The following is a 14,106-nucleotide window of genomic DNA, read 5'->3' as shown; positions in this document are numbered from 1 at the left end:
TCCACAATGAACAGTAAACAAAGTAAAATGTAATAGCAAAAATTTGCTAGGTTGGGTAGTCATCCCACTTGGAACCGGTTTTAATGGTCAGCCAGGGGCCTCAGCTAATAGCCTGCAGCGATCGCCACTTCTAGGCTATTAACCATTTAGATCCTGCAAGTTGATAGTGGGATCTAAAGCCAGTCACTGTGTGTGGGTGGTTGGTAAAGGATGCTAATCACAGGGTCCATACCTGCCTCCATGCCAGCTGAGCAGCAGAACACAGATGACACTGATCAGTGCTGTGCAATAGAATTGAACAGTGTTAGTAATCTAATGATTGCAGGTTATAGTCCTCTATAGTAACAAAAAAAATATAATAATAATAAATATGAATAAATCCCCCCTCCCCCAAATAAAAGTATGAATCATCCCCCTTTTCCCATTTTTCAAAGAAATTAATGTAAACAAATATAAACGTAATCATTTCTGGTGCCTGCAGAAATGTCCGCACTAGTAAAATATAATGTTGACTAAACAGCAACGTTGAATGGCGTAGACAAAAAAAAAAAATACAGAATTGCATATTTTTGGTCCCTTCCCATACCAGAATTTTATTTTATTATTAAAAACGATCAAAAAGTAAAAAAAAAAAAGTTAAAAAAAGTTGTTGTGTCTAATGTTTTTACTTTATCTAAAGATAGTTTTAGGGTCTCTTCTGGATAGCCCTTCTCTGTAAATTGTTTAGTGAGAACCTCGGCCTCCTCCAAAAAGGTATCATTGTTGGTACAATTGTGCTTCAAGCGACGGTACTGTCCGGTTGGCACATTTAGTAACCAACGTGGTAAATGACAACTATTGTATGTGATGTAACTGTTTTTGGCTGTAGGTTTGGTGAATGTGTTACAAACTAATCGGTCTTTGGATGACTTAATCTGTAGGTCCAAAAAATCAATGTGACTAGTGCTAATGGTAGAAGTAAAATTAAGATGGTGCTCATTAACATTTAACTGGTGAATAAAGTGCTCTAAATCAAATAGAGACCCTCACCAAATCAAAAAAAATATTGTCTATATACCGTCGCCAGAGCACCAGATTCGCGCCAAGTATGGGGGTGATGATTTAGCCCTTAAAGCTGTCAAAAAATTCCTGGAGGAGGGGGATATAAAATCAGAACAGGTAGACTTTATAACACAGGCAATCCACTTTATTCTCACTCACAATCATTTCTTTTTTGAAGATGATTTTTATTTACAGCAAACCGGTACCGCCATGGGCACCAGATTCACGCCAAGCTATGCCAATCTATGGCATCATGGGAGGAAGAAGTCATCACCCCCATACTTGGCACGAATCTGGTGATCTGGCGACCGTATATAGACGATTTTTTTGATTTTTTCTATTTGATTTAGAACACTTTATTCACCAGTTAAATGTTAATGAGCACCATCTTAATTTTACTTCTACCATTAGCACTAGTCACATTGATTTTTTTGGACCTACAGATTAAGTCATCCAAAGACCGATTAGTTTGTAACACATTCACCAAACCTACAGCCAAAAACAGTTACATAACATACAATAGTTGTCATTTACCACATTGGTTACTAAATGTGCCAACCGGACAGTACCGTCGCTTGAAGCGCAATTGTACCAACAATGATAGCTTTTTGGAGGAGGCCGAGGTTCTCACTAAACAATTTACAGAGAAGGGCTATCCAGAAGAGACCCTAAAACTATCTTTGGATAAAGTAAAAACATTAGACAGAACAGCTTTTTTTTACTAAAGATACACAAAAAGAAATACCAGAGTTTAGAATTATTTTGCCATTTAATAGTTTATACAAAAAGGTAGAGAAAGTGATTTATAAATATTGGGAAATAATAAGACAAGACAAAATCATAGGAGAATCATTACCACACCACCCCCCTATCATATACACGAAGGCGCCGAATTTGGGGATAACAGTTGCCCCTTCTATAAAACCACCCATAACCAATAAAGATAACAAAACTTGGCTTTCCACTAAAGGTTTTTTCCGTTGTGGAATATGCAATAATTGCAATACCACCACCAAAAAAAACAGTGGAAGTAAAATTTCGGACCAACAGTTTTATGTGGAAAATTGATGAGTGCATTACATGCAACACAAAAGGAGTTATATACATCTTAGAATGCGATTGTAAAAAACAGTATGTGGGGAGAACAAAAAGAACATTGAAATTAAGAATAGCAAAACACATCAATAACATAAAAAAAGGAGATCGAATACACCCACTATCAACACACTTTGCAATAACCCATAACAGAGATCCATCTAGTTTGTAGGACTTCAAGTTATCAAATCAGAGGGGGTAGCCACATGATTAAAATGTCTAGGGCCGAGAGCAAAATGATTTATGAATTTGGATTGATGGAACCAAAAGGTCTAAATTCCAGTTTTGAGCTGTTTCGTTTTCTATGTTGTGGTTCCCCTCCGACCACCGCCATGTTTTCATTTTTGTTGGCGGCCCGTGGATCGATGGGAACCCCACACTATCCACCTTCCTGCGCCAGATATTCCGTGTTCTTAATTATATTGATACTGTACACACAATGATCTGTTTGTAAATTTTTTATGCTTTATACGATTTTATTTTATTTATTTTTATTAAATTTTTGTATGTATTTTTATTTCATTCTCATTTATATACTTTTAATTTAATTGTTTATTTTCTATCAGTTATCATTTTTTATTTTTATTTTCATTTTAATTTTTATTTGCATTCTTATTTTTATTTTATTTCTATCACAATTTTATTCTTAATTCTATTTTTATTCTCCATATATATATGTATTACGAGCTAATTATCTTATTTTCACTTCATGTGGTATCGATTTCATGCTTCAGTATATGTTCATTTAGTATAACAATGCATTTTTTATGATTGTCATGCTATTTACAGTTAATGCACCCATATATTGTCATACTACTGTTAGTAAATATACATATATATATATATATATATATATATATATATATATATATATATATATATATTGTTACTATATGGTTGTGCTGTGAATACTAAGAATGATCCAGCTATCAGGGTAAAACCGGGTGTGAACTATGTTCTATCCGATTTCCCTGACTAGTTTAAAGAGCTGCTCCGCTCCATACATTTGTTAGATCCAGGGATTAACTTAATACAATCCAAAGACCGTGTTTTTTCTTAAGTTTCAGTAATCACCAACAGGTGCAATTTTGTTATAAAAACAGCGTTACCACCAAGTTTCATTATATACACATTTCTACTGAGGAAGGGGTCGGAGGACTACAATTCCCAGTACCCCGAAACGTGTTTAGGTGTCTGGCACTATTCACACAGTCTTTACTAGTGTCTGCCTGCAAACTCATAGGTTCCGGTAACAAAGGTGTTAACCCAGCCGTATTCCACCCTGCCTGGCGGCAATCCTACCTTTAACCATCTCTCACAGCCTACACTTCCTACAGTCCAGGTCTCCACGTGGGACGCCATCCCTGGATTACCCGCCGCTCCCGAGCGTACCATTGCCGCTGGACTTACTGCCGCTCCCGTGCTTACTGACACTCTTGCCGGAGTGTCAGAACAATACCACCAAGAGACAGCCAGTGAGCGAGTGCAATCTGCAGTACAGAACATCACGCTCCCCTACCATCAGAGCCAGCGGCACGCAACATCATACTGCGCCCCCCTGCCATCGGGGCTGCAAGGGAGACGGGAGACTGCAGTGCCCCCCCACTATCGGGGCACGAGAGGAGTGCAGGGCTGTAACCTACAGTAAAGGACTATCAAGCCGCCAGAAGCAGTGGTTAGAGATACTTTTAATATCATTTGTATCTTTTTTCTGGAGATTGACTTTATGTTACAAGCACACTTACTCTGCTACAAAACAGGACTTCAATTTTTGTTTGCGGATCAAAACTGACTTTTTTTTCATTCATACCGGAGAACTAGTAAATTGGAAATTTTTCTCACATCCATCTTTATTAGTTTGATATCCCACGGGGCCCAGTGGGATTATCATATGGTAGTGCCAGTCAAATGTGTTAATTCAACATTTTATCCTTATTTTATTTACATTTAATATCTCTATTTATTTCCACCATTATCATTATGCCCCAAGGTTGGTGAGGTCCTAGAGGTATAAGCTATTATTTCGAATATAATTTACAAATCTGTTTAACTTTCTGGCACCAGTTGATTTAAAGAAGAAAAAAAGTTTTCCACGGGAGTACCCCTTTAAGCATACTTATTTTCTTGTAACTAGTATAATGAAACAAAACCTATATATATTGGGTATTGATGTAATTGTATGGACCTACAGAATAAAGATAACTTGATAATTTTACTGTAAAGTGAACTACATAGAAACTAAACCCCCCTAAAAGTTGCATAATGCAATATTATTATTAATATTTTTTCAATTCTGCCTCACACATATTTTTTTTGGGCTTCACCATATATTTTGTAGTTAAAAGAGTGATGTCATTACAAAGTACAGATAAACAACAAGCCCTATAGATGGAATTGATGGAAATGTGATTTTTAAAGGTATTTTTATGCTAAAATCAAGAATGTCGTCACTAATTGTAATTGGTCCTGTAAAATCCAAATGATAAAACATAGAAAAATAAAAGAATTACGGGTGAGGAGGAAAACCTGAAAATGCAAGAATAACTTTTGGCAGCATCCTTGAGGGTATACAGTAGAATCTCCCAATAGCGAACAGTCACGGGGAATAAAAAAGTGTCCACTATTGAGAGATGTATTCCCTATTTTCCCTATTGGGAAAAAAGGCTTAAAAACTTTCTAAATGATAGAATACTGTTAAGTTCAAAGCTCTAGAGACTGATATATATGGCGGGTATTATCACCATATAAACCTATAGATCACCAAAGGTGATCTAAAAGTACCCTATTTCCCACATATAAAACGTAATCTTTATTGTTATTCTTGACACACAAAAAAGAGATAAAAAATCCAGTGCTATTCACTCCATTGTGGATGACTGTAAGTCCATATATACGTATGTTGCCTATCTGGCCACACAGGGCTGTTATCAGTAGTTCCCGTATGCACCGGGTTAGGAGTGATCATTGTATTAAAATCATTTCTCAGCCCCCCTCGCCATTTTTCATGTCATGAGGACACGGGCACTGAGAGCAGAGACGCCGAGCTGGGGGTTTTAAAACCTCCCTTGATGACAACATCCTACGGGAAGTGAAGAATTCCTGGATTCTAACAGGATGCCTGGTGCATAATCCTATCTGCATCCCATCAATCATACTGACACTGGGATGCACCTATAGCATTGCCGGCATTCCAGTGAATCCACTCTTACCTGAAGTGATCGATCCATGATTGGCAGAAGTCTGTCTGTGACGTGTCTACACAGAGACCTCTGCGCCGACACTAAGACTGAAAACTGCTCGCTTTCAATGTGCTGCGCGATAACATCTGCGCGAACACTTATATTGTCAGTGCCTGACTCTATATCGAGGAGATCTATGTGGACTAAGGAGGAGGATAGATGCAGCGTGATCATATGCCTGTATTTAGCTTGTATGATTATGTGAATTGTATATCAGTAAATAAAGTATGCATGTGTCTTACTGATACTTTTCTATGGAATATTATGTATAATATTCAATAAAGGCAATATAAGATATTATCTGAATCCACTCATTTATACATTAACGCTTAGGGGAAACTATGCCCATATTATAGCACCAAGCTTGACCATATATGATCAGGAATTTCTATGCAATGTAAATGAATATGTATGAAACAGCATAAATTGTAAGGTGTACAGTGCCCAATTAGGATATCACCACCACACTATTAAAATATTGCATCTGAATCACATATCTTGAGTATATACTTCCAATTGCTCACTTAAACAGGTATAGCAATTAATTTTTAAGAGTGAATTTTTCTGTCCATACTACTGATGCCACAATTGACCATATCTGGTCAAAGGATAATTATTAAAGCTGTTCATAGCTAAATCATACAATGTAGGCTTAATGCTTAGGTATCCCAAATGCATTAGCCTGTATAAATTGCATAGATTGTACAGTAACACTGTATGAATGAATTACACTATTGCACCACATCATCAGGTCCATCATTATTGCTTCCATATGTTGATTGTCCCTAAGAAGCCATCTTCCATATAATGTTCTCCTGTTAAGATGAGTTCAAGTTCATGCTGAGGATACGATAGTTTTCACCAACACTTATGAAAAATACACTCAGCACATTTTATTTTTGGGCATTGTATTGATGATGCTTTGGTATTTTCATTAAATGTATTTAATTAATTTGTATTGGCACTTAACATGAACACCATCGGTATGCTTTTAACCTGTGAGATACACGAAAGTACATAGAATTTTTGGGACTTGGAGACCTCCCTTGAACCTGGGGGCAGTGTCAAAACCTGTATCTATCAGAAGACTACATCGACCAATAGTTTCCTTGAGTGGGGCAGTTACCATCCGAGCCCCCTCAAGAGAGGAATTCTAGTTGGCCAATATCTTTGTGCCAAGAGAAATTGCTCTAATAATGAAGAATTTTTACAGGAAAGTCAACTACTGTATAGGTGATTTGTCCAGAGAGGATATCCTAAAAAGGTCTTTCATAGGGCCTTTGCAAGGGCAAGGGATACCCCAAGACAGGAATTGTTGCTAAACAAATGTTCTAAAACTCAGAAATCTAAAATGTCACGCTGTATTGGCACATTTGACAAGAACAAGTAATGAGTATATTACGCCAATATTGGTCAATATTGCAGGCTGACAATGACCTTAAGGAGGTAATTACACCCCATCCATCGGTCTCTTATAGAAGAGGGAAAAAATATACGTGACCATCTGGTTTATAGCCTCTTCTATGAAAAACAGAAAGGTACCTGGCTTAAATCTACAATCAAGGAATCCTATCCTTGTGGTAATTGCACTTTTTGCAGATTCTTACCCAAGATTAAGGAATTTGTTAACCCTGTTGTCAATCACAAATATGTGATAAGAGATTTTATAAATTGTCAGACGGCAGGAGTAGTATATATTGCCCAGTGCGGTTGCTCAAAAATTTATGTGGGTAAAACCACACAACAATTTAGGAGAAGAATCTCCAAGCACTTGAGTACTATTCGCACTGGAGCAGATACACCCTTTGTCAGGCACATTCATGAAGTTCATGGAGGAGATATTGCGACCCTCAAGTTTTGGGGACTCATTAAAATATCATTAGGCACGAGACAAAAAATGACTTCGTGAGGAGGCAAAATGGATCCAGAGGCTTAAAAGTCTTAGCCCGTTGGGGCTAGGCTACATGAAGGTTTCACCTTCATGGCACTCATCAAATCAATTGATCCTGCAATTACGATATATAACTGGTAGAAAGTAATTACAGACTACACTTAGTCAAATTGTTACACAGACCTAGAAGGGAAGAATAGTTTCTATGTAGTGAGCTAAGTGAGTAATTGGCAATTTTAATCAGAAGGAGGATAGACCATTTAACAGGAGAACATTATATGGAAGATGGCTTCTTAGGGACAATCAACATATGGAAGCAATAATGATGGACCTGATGATGTGGTGCAATAGTGTAATTCATTCATACAGTGTTGCTGTACAATCTATGCAATTTATACAATCTAATGCATTTGGGATACCGAAGTATTTAGCCTACATTGCATTATTTAGCTATGAACAGCTTTAATAATATATTCTTTGACCAGATATGGTCAATTGTGGCATCAGTAGTATGGACAGAAAAATTCACTGCTAAAAATTAATTGCTATACCTGTTTAAGTGAGCAATTGGAAGTATATACTCAAGATATGTGATGCAGATGCTATATTTTAATAGTACAGTGGTGCTATGCTAATTGGACACTGTACAATTTTTGCTCTTTCATACATATTCATTGACATTGCATAGAAATTCCTGATCATATATGGTCAAGCCTGGTGCTATAATATGGGCATAGTTTCCCCTAAGCTTTGATGTATAAATGAGTGGATTCAAATAATATCTTATATTGCCTTTATTGAATATTATACATAATCCATAGAAAAGTATCAGTAAGACACATGCATACTTTATTTACTGATATACAATTCACATAATCATACAAGCTAAATACAGGCATATGATCACGCTGCATCTATCCTCCTCCTGAGTCCACATAGATCTCCTCGATATAGAGTCAGGCACTGACAATCTAAGTGTTTGCGCAGATGTTATCACGCAGCACAGTGAAAGCAAGCAACTTTCAGTCTAAGTGTCGGTGCAGAGGTCTCTGTGAAGACACGTCACAGACAGACTTCTGCCAATCATGGATCGATCACTTCAGGTAAGAGTGGATTCACTGGAATGCCGGCAATACTATAGGTGCATCCCAGTGTCAGTATGATTGATGGGATGCAGATTGGATTATGCACCAGGCATCCTATTAGAATTCAGGAATTCTTCACTTCCCATAGGATGTTGTCATCAAGGGAGGTTTTAAAACCCCCAGCTCGGCGTCTCTGCTCTCAGTGCCCATGTCCTCATGACAAAGCTGCGACTAGCAGCGAAACATGTCGAGTGGGGGCTGAAAAATTATTTTAATACAGTGATCACTCCTAACCCGGTCAGCACGCTGCAGGTGCATACGGGAACTACTGATAACATTGCTGGGTGGCAAGATAGGCACCATACCTATATGTGGACTTACAGTCATCCACAATGGAGTGAATAGCACTGGATTTTGTTATCTCTTTTTTTTGTGTGTCAAGAATAACAATAAAGAATAAGTTTTATATGTTGGAGATAGGGTACTTTTGGATCACATTTGGTGATCTTTAGGTTTATATCGGAATACTGTTCAGTATTCAATCCAGAGTGTAATTACCTACAAAACATGATAAAAAGCTAAATATAAATAATTTTGCACTGTAATACGGCTTTAAAAACATCCCAACAATAAAATTTATTCGGAAAAGTAATAACAAGTCATTCATGTCAAATTCAGGCAGGGGTACCTCAGCGGGATCCATGGCCGGATCTTACTGTAATACTCACGTTTCAGAAGACAGGAACCCCGGTGGATGTGGATCCACTGGACCTGTGTGGCAGATGTCTCGGACTGTACCAGGAAGCGAAGTCTAAGGTGCTGCTGGTTTTCACAAGAGACCGCCACAAAGCGGGATGGACTTGCTGCGGCAGGCGGCACCCAGGTCGCTACCCTGGCACGGCTCGACCACACAGGCAGCTGAGGAGATACAAGGCACAAGAGGAATAAGACAGCTTGTAGTCAGGATAGCAGAAGGTCAGGGCAGGCGGCACAGTAGCATAGTCAGGAACATAGCAAATGGTCAGTAGGCAGGCGGCAAGGAGCAAGGTCATGTCACAGAGCAAAGGATCAGATACACGGCAAGGCAATAACAGAAATGCTTTCTCACAGGCTCAAGGCAACAAAGATCTGGCAGGGAAGTGAGGAGGGTGGAGGAATTTATCAATGAGCCACAGGTGAATTATACTAATGAGTACACTGGCCCTTTAAATCTTAAAGCTCCGGCTCGCGCACGCTCTAGGGGACAGGGACATGCGCGCCAGAGCAGAGAGGCAGAGGCGGGAGCAGGAGAAGCACCAGGTGAGTGACGGACTGGGGGTCGCATGTGGGCGCGTCCCATGATGCGAGTCCCAGCCCTGCCGGCAGCAGCAGGTAATGGGACCATACGCTCACAGCCAGCGTGTGCAGCTGGAGCGCATAACGTAACAGTACACTCCGTTTGGTCTCCACCTCCTTTTACAAGTCAGAAAACTCCTGAGAAGGTCACGGTCCAGAATATTCTGCTCAAGCTCCCAAGATCTCTCCTCAGGGCCGTAACCCTCCCAGTAAACAAAAAAAAAAAAATAGTTTACCTCTCTGTAGCAAGAATCTCTTTAATATTGAAGATGTCAGAAGATCTGGAGACAGTTGTGGGGACAAGATTCTTCCTAAGAAAACCGGTTTATGACAAGAGGCCTGAGGAGAGAGACGTGGCAGAAATTGGGAATACGCAACGTAGCAGGCAGACGGAGTTTGTAGGAAACAGTGTTGATTTTTTGTAGAATTTGGAAGGGACCAAGGTAGCGAGGACCAAGCTTGTAACAGGGGATCTTGAAGCGGATGTACTTGGATGAAAGCCACACCATTTCACCAGGAGAGGACGGAGGAGGTCCTCTACTTTTATCCGCTTGTGCCTTCATGCGTGAAGAAGCCTGGAATAACGACTGTCGGGTCTGTTGCCAGATGGTAGAGAAGTCACGGACCAACTCATCAACAGCAGGCACACCGGAGGAAACTGGGAGAGGAAGAGGAGGATGGGAGGACGACCTCGTGGACTTGGATTCCTTATGATTATATGAAAATTCAGCCCAGGCTAAAAGGACGACTCAATCATCTTGGCAAGCTGAAACACAATGTAAGATAAATCTCTAGGATTTGATTAACCCTCTCCACCTGACCGTTGGACTGAGGGTGGTAGGCCGAGGAGAAGTCCAGATTGATTTCCAGATGGTTACAAAGGGCTCGCCAGAACTTAGAGATAAACTGCACACCACGATCCGAAACAATATGCTGAGGAAGACTATGTAAACGAAAGGCATGAAACAAGAAGTACTTCGCCAGCTGTGGGGCAGAAGGAAGACCTGGTGGAGGAATGAAACGAGCCATCTTGGAAAACTGATCTACAATGACCCAGATGACAGTGTTATTATGAGATGGTGGCAAATCGGTGATGAAAACCATGGTGATATGAGACCAGGGAGTCTCTGGAATGGGTAAAGGCTGTAAGAGTCCTGCAGGTCTCTGTCTGGGAGTTTTGTCACGGGCACAAGTTTCACAGGAATTAACAAAATCAGAAACATCACATTCAAGATGGGGCCACCAGTAGTGCTGAGAGATAAGAAGTAGAGTCTTGTGTATTCCAGGATATCCTGCTGTCAAGGAAGAATGACCCCATTTCAGGACCTTGCGTCTCCATCTGGCGAGCACAAAGGATTTTCCCGGAGGAACTTGCTGAATCTCGGCAGGAGCAGCAGGAATCAAACGATCAGGAGGAATAATATGCCTAGGTGTGGAGTCCAAACCAATGATGTCAGAGGACCTGGAGAGAGCATCTGTCCTGATGTTCTTGTCTGCTGGAAAGAAGTGAATGAAGAAGTTGAACCTAGAAAAGAACAGTGACCACCTCGCCTAGCGGGGGTTCAAACGCTGAGCAGACTGAAGGTGTAGAAGATTCTTATGGTCGGAGTAGATGCTGACCAGATGAGAAGAACCTTCCACTAAATGTCACCATTCCTCTAAGCAAGCTTGATAGAGAGGAGTTCACGATCTATAATGTAGTAATTCCTTTCAGCAGGAGAGAAGGTCTTGGAGAAGAACTCACAAGTAACAGTCTTGACCTTGGCATTTTTCTGAGTAAGAACGGCACCCACTTCAATAGATGAGACATCAACCTCCAAAGCAAAGGGTCTCTCCGGATCAGGTCTTGTAAGCACGGGAGCAGAGGCAAATGCAGACTTTAAATGGGAGAAGGTCTCTTCAGCCTCTTGAGGCCAAGACTTAGAATTAGAGGCCTTCTTAGTGAGAGCCACAATTGGAGCAACCAAGGATGAAAAATGTGGGATAAATTGATGATAATAGTTTACGAATCCCAGAAAGCATTGTATAGCATGTAGGCCAAAAGGACGAGGCCAATCCAATACTGTAGACAATTTATCTGGATCCATCTGCAGGCCCTGATGAGAGACAATGTAGCCTGAAACGGAAGACTAGATTTCTCGAACAGGCATTTCTCCAGTTTGGCGTAGAGATGATTCTTCCGTAGTCACTGAAGAACCAGACAAACATGAGTACGATGCTCCTGTAAGTTGGAAGAGAAGATCAGGATGTCATCTAGGTATACGACAACACAGGAGTAGAGAAGATCACGGAAGATATCATTGACAAACTCTTGAAAAGGGGCTGTGGCATTGCAGAGACCAAAAGGCATTATGAGATGCTCAAAATGTCCGTCACGAGTATTGAAGGCCGTTTTCCATTCATCTCCTTTGCGTATACGAATAAGGTTATACGTTCCATGTAAGTCCAACTTGGAAAAGACCTTGGCACCATGTAGACGGTCAAAAAGTTCGGAGATAAGAGGTAGAGGGTAACGGTTCTTGACCGTAATTTTGCTAAGTCCCTTCTAGTCAATGCATGGACGGAGTGAGCCTTCCTTATTTCCAACGAAGAAGAAACCTGCTCCAGCAAGAGAAGAGGACTTATGGATAAATCCCTGTTGGAGATTCTCCTGGATAATCAGCCATGGCTTTGGTCTCAGGAACCAATAGAGGGTATATCCTTCAATGAGGAGGAGTGGTACCAGGCAGAAGATCTATAGGGAAGTTGAAAGGACGATGTGGAGGCAGAGACTCGGCCTGTTTCTTGCAGAAAACGTCAGAGAAATCTTGGTAAGGTGGTGGCAGGCCAGGTAAAGGAGGAAGACTAGAAACAACTTTTGGATGAAGGAGACAAAGATTTTGACAGGATTGTCCCCAACGAATAATCTCTCCAGTTCTCCAATCCAGTTGCAGAGAATGGCATTGCAGCCAAGGAAGGCCAAGAAGAATCTCTGAAGAACAGTATGGCAGAACATCGAATTCAATCTTTTCTTTATGCAATACTCCCACTTGCATGACAAGAGATTCTGTACGGAAGTGAACCATACAGTCCAGATTTTCTCCATTAACAGAGGAGATGAACAAGGGCTTGGCAAGCCGAGTAAGGGGAAGATGATACTTGTGGACCAAAGAAGCATCAATAAAGTCATCTGCTGATCCAGAATCCAAAAATGCTGTAGCGCTGAAGGAAGACTTGGCTGAAGCGACGACTTCTACAGAAATAGTTAAGCGTGGAGAGGTAGTATTCACACCCAGGGATGCCTCTCCCACGTACCCTAGGTGCGGGCATTTCCCGGACGCTGTGGGCGAACTGTACAGTCCTTGAAGAAGTTCTCCAGGCTAGCACAATACAAGCACAAATTCTCACTGTGTCGTTGTGACCTCTCCTGTTGCATAAGACGAAAACAATCCACTTGCATAGTCTCTTCGGCAAGAGGCGCAGGAAACTGAAGAGGTGGACTTTGAAACACAGGTGCCAGGCAAGGATAAGTTCAGACAAAGAGGATGGAGGATCACGTTCCTCGAGGGCAGCTTTAATCTTGCTAGACGGTACTTTTTTGAATGTGGTATACAAGGCCTCCTCATTCCATGCAAGTTCAATGGAAGAATTCCCTTGACAGAGGCTCAGCAAAGGCATCTCAGCAGAAGAGGCACGTGCGGGTTCCTCAAAGACACTGCAAAATTCTGCCATGGAGCCGACAAATTGGAGGATACCGGATCACCACAGTCTCAAAAGGGTGTAGCTCAGGCCAGGGCGTTTCCGGACAGTAGACTAATGACAAAGGCCACCTTAGCACGTTCCGTCGGAAACTGTTCAAACATGAGCTCCAAGCACTGTGTAACAAAGCCTCTGCATGACTTGGAATCCCCATCACACTTGGAAGGTAACGTCAGACGTAGCTGGGAGCCGGTGGGTCGAGTGGGCCAGGTTGCGGTACCTGCTGCTGTTGTAAGGCCAAAGGCTGTTGCATCATAGAAGAAAGTTGAGAAAGTTTCTGCGCCTGTCGGGCCAACTGCTGCGACTGACATACCAAAAATGAGGGAAGATCCGCGACACTCACGTTTCAGAAGACAGGAACCCCGGTGGATGTGGATGCGCTGGACTTGTGTGGCAGATGTCTCGGACTGTACCAGGGAGCGGAGTCTAAGGTGCCGCTGGTTTTCACAAGAGACCGCCACAAAGCGGGATGGACTTGCTGCGGCAGGCGGCACCCAGGTCGCTACCCTGGCACGGCTCAACCACAGAGGCGGCGAGGAGATGCAAGGCACAGGAGGAATACGACAGCTCGTAGTCTGGATAGCAGAAGGTCAGGGCAGGCGGCACAGTAGCGTAGTAAGGAACATAGCAAATGGTCAGTAGGCAGGTGGCAAGGAGCAAGGTCGGGTCACAGAGCAAAGGA

This window comes from Hyla sarda, chromosome 1, assembly GCF_029499605.1.
Source record: "Hyla sarda isolate aHylSar1 chromosome 1, aHylSar1.hap1, whole genome shotgun sequence".
NCBI classification, from domain to species: Eukaryota; Metazoa; Chordata; class Amphibia; order Anura; family Hylidae; genus Hyla; species Hyla sarda.
Note: the sequence above shows the minus strand (reverse complement) of the source record.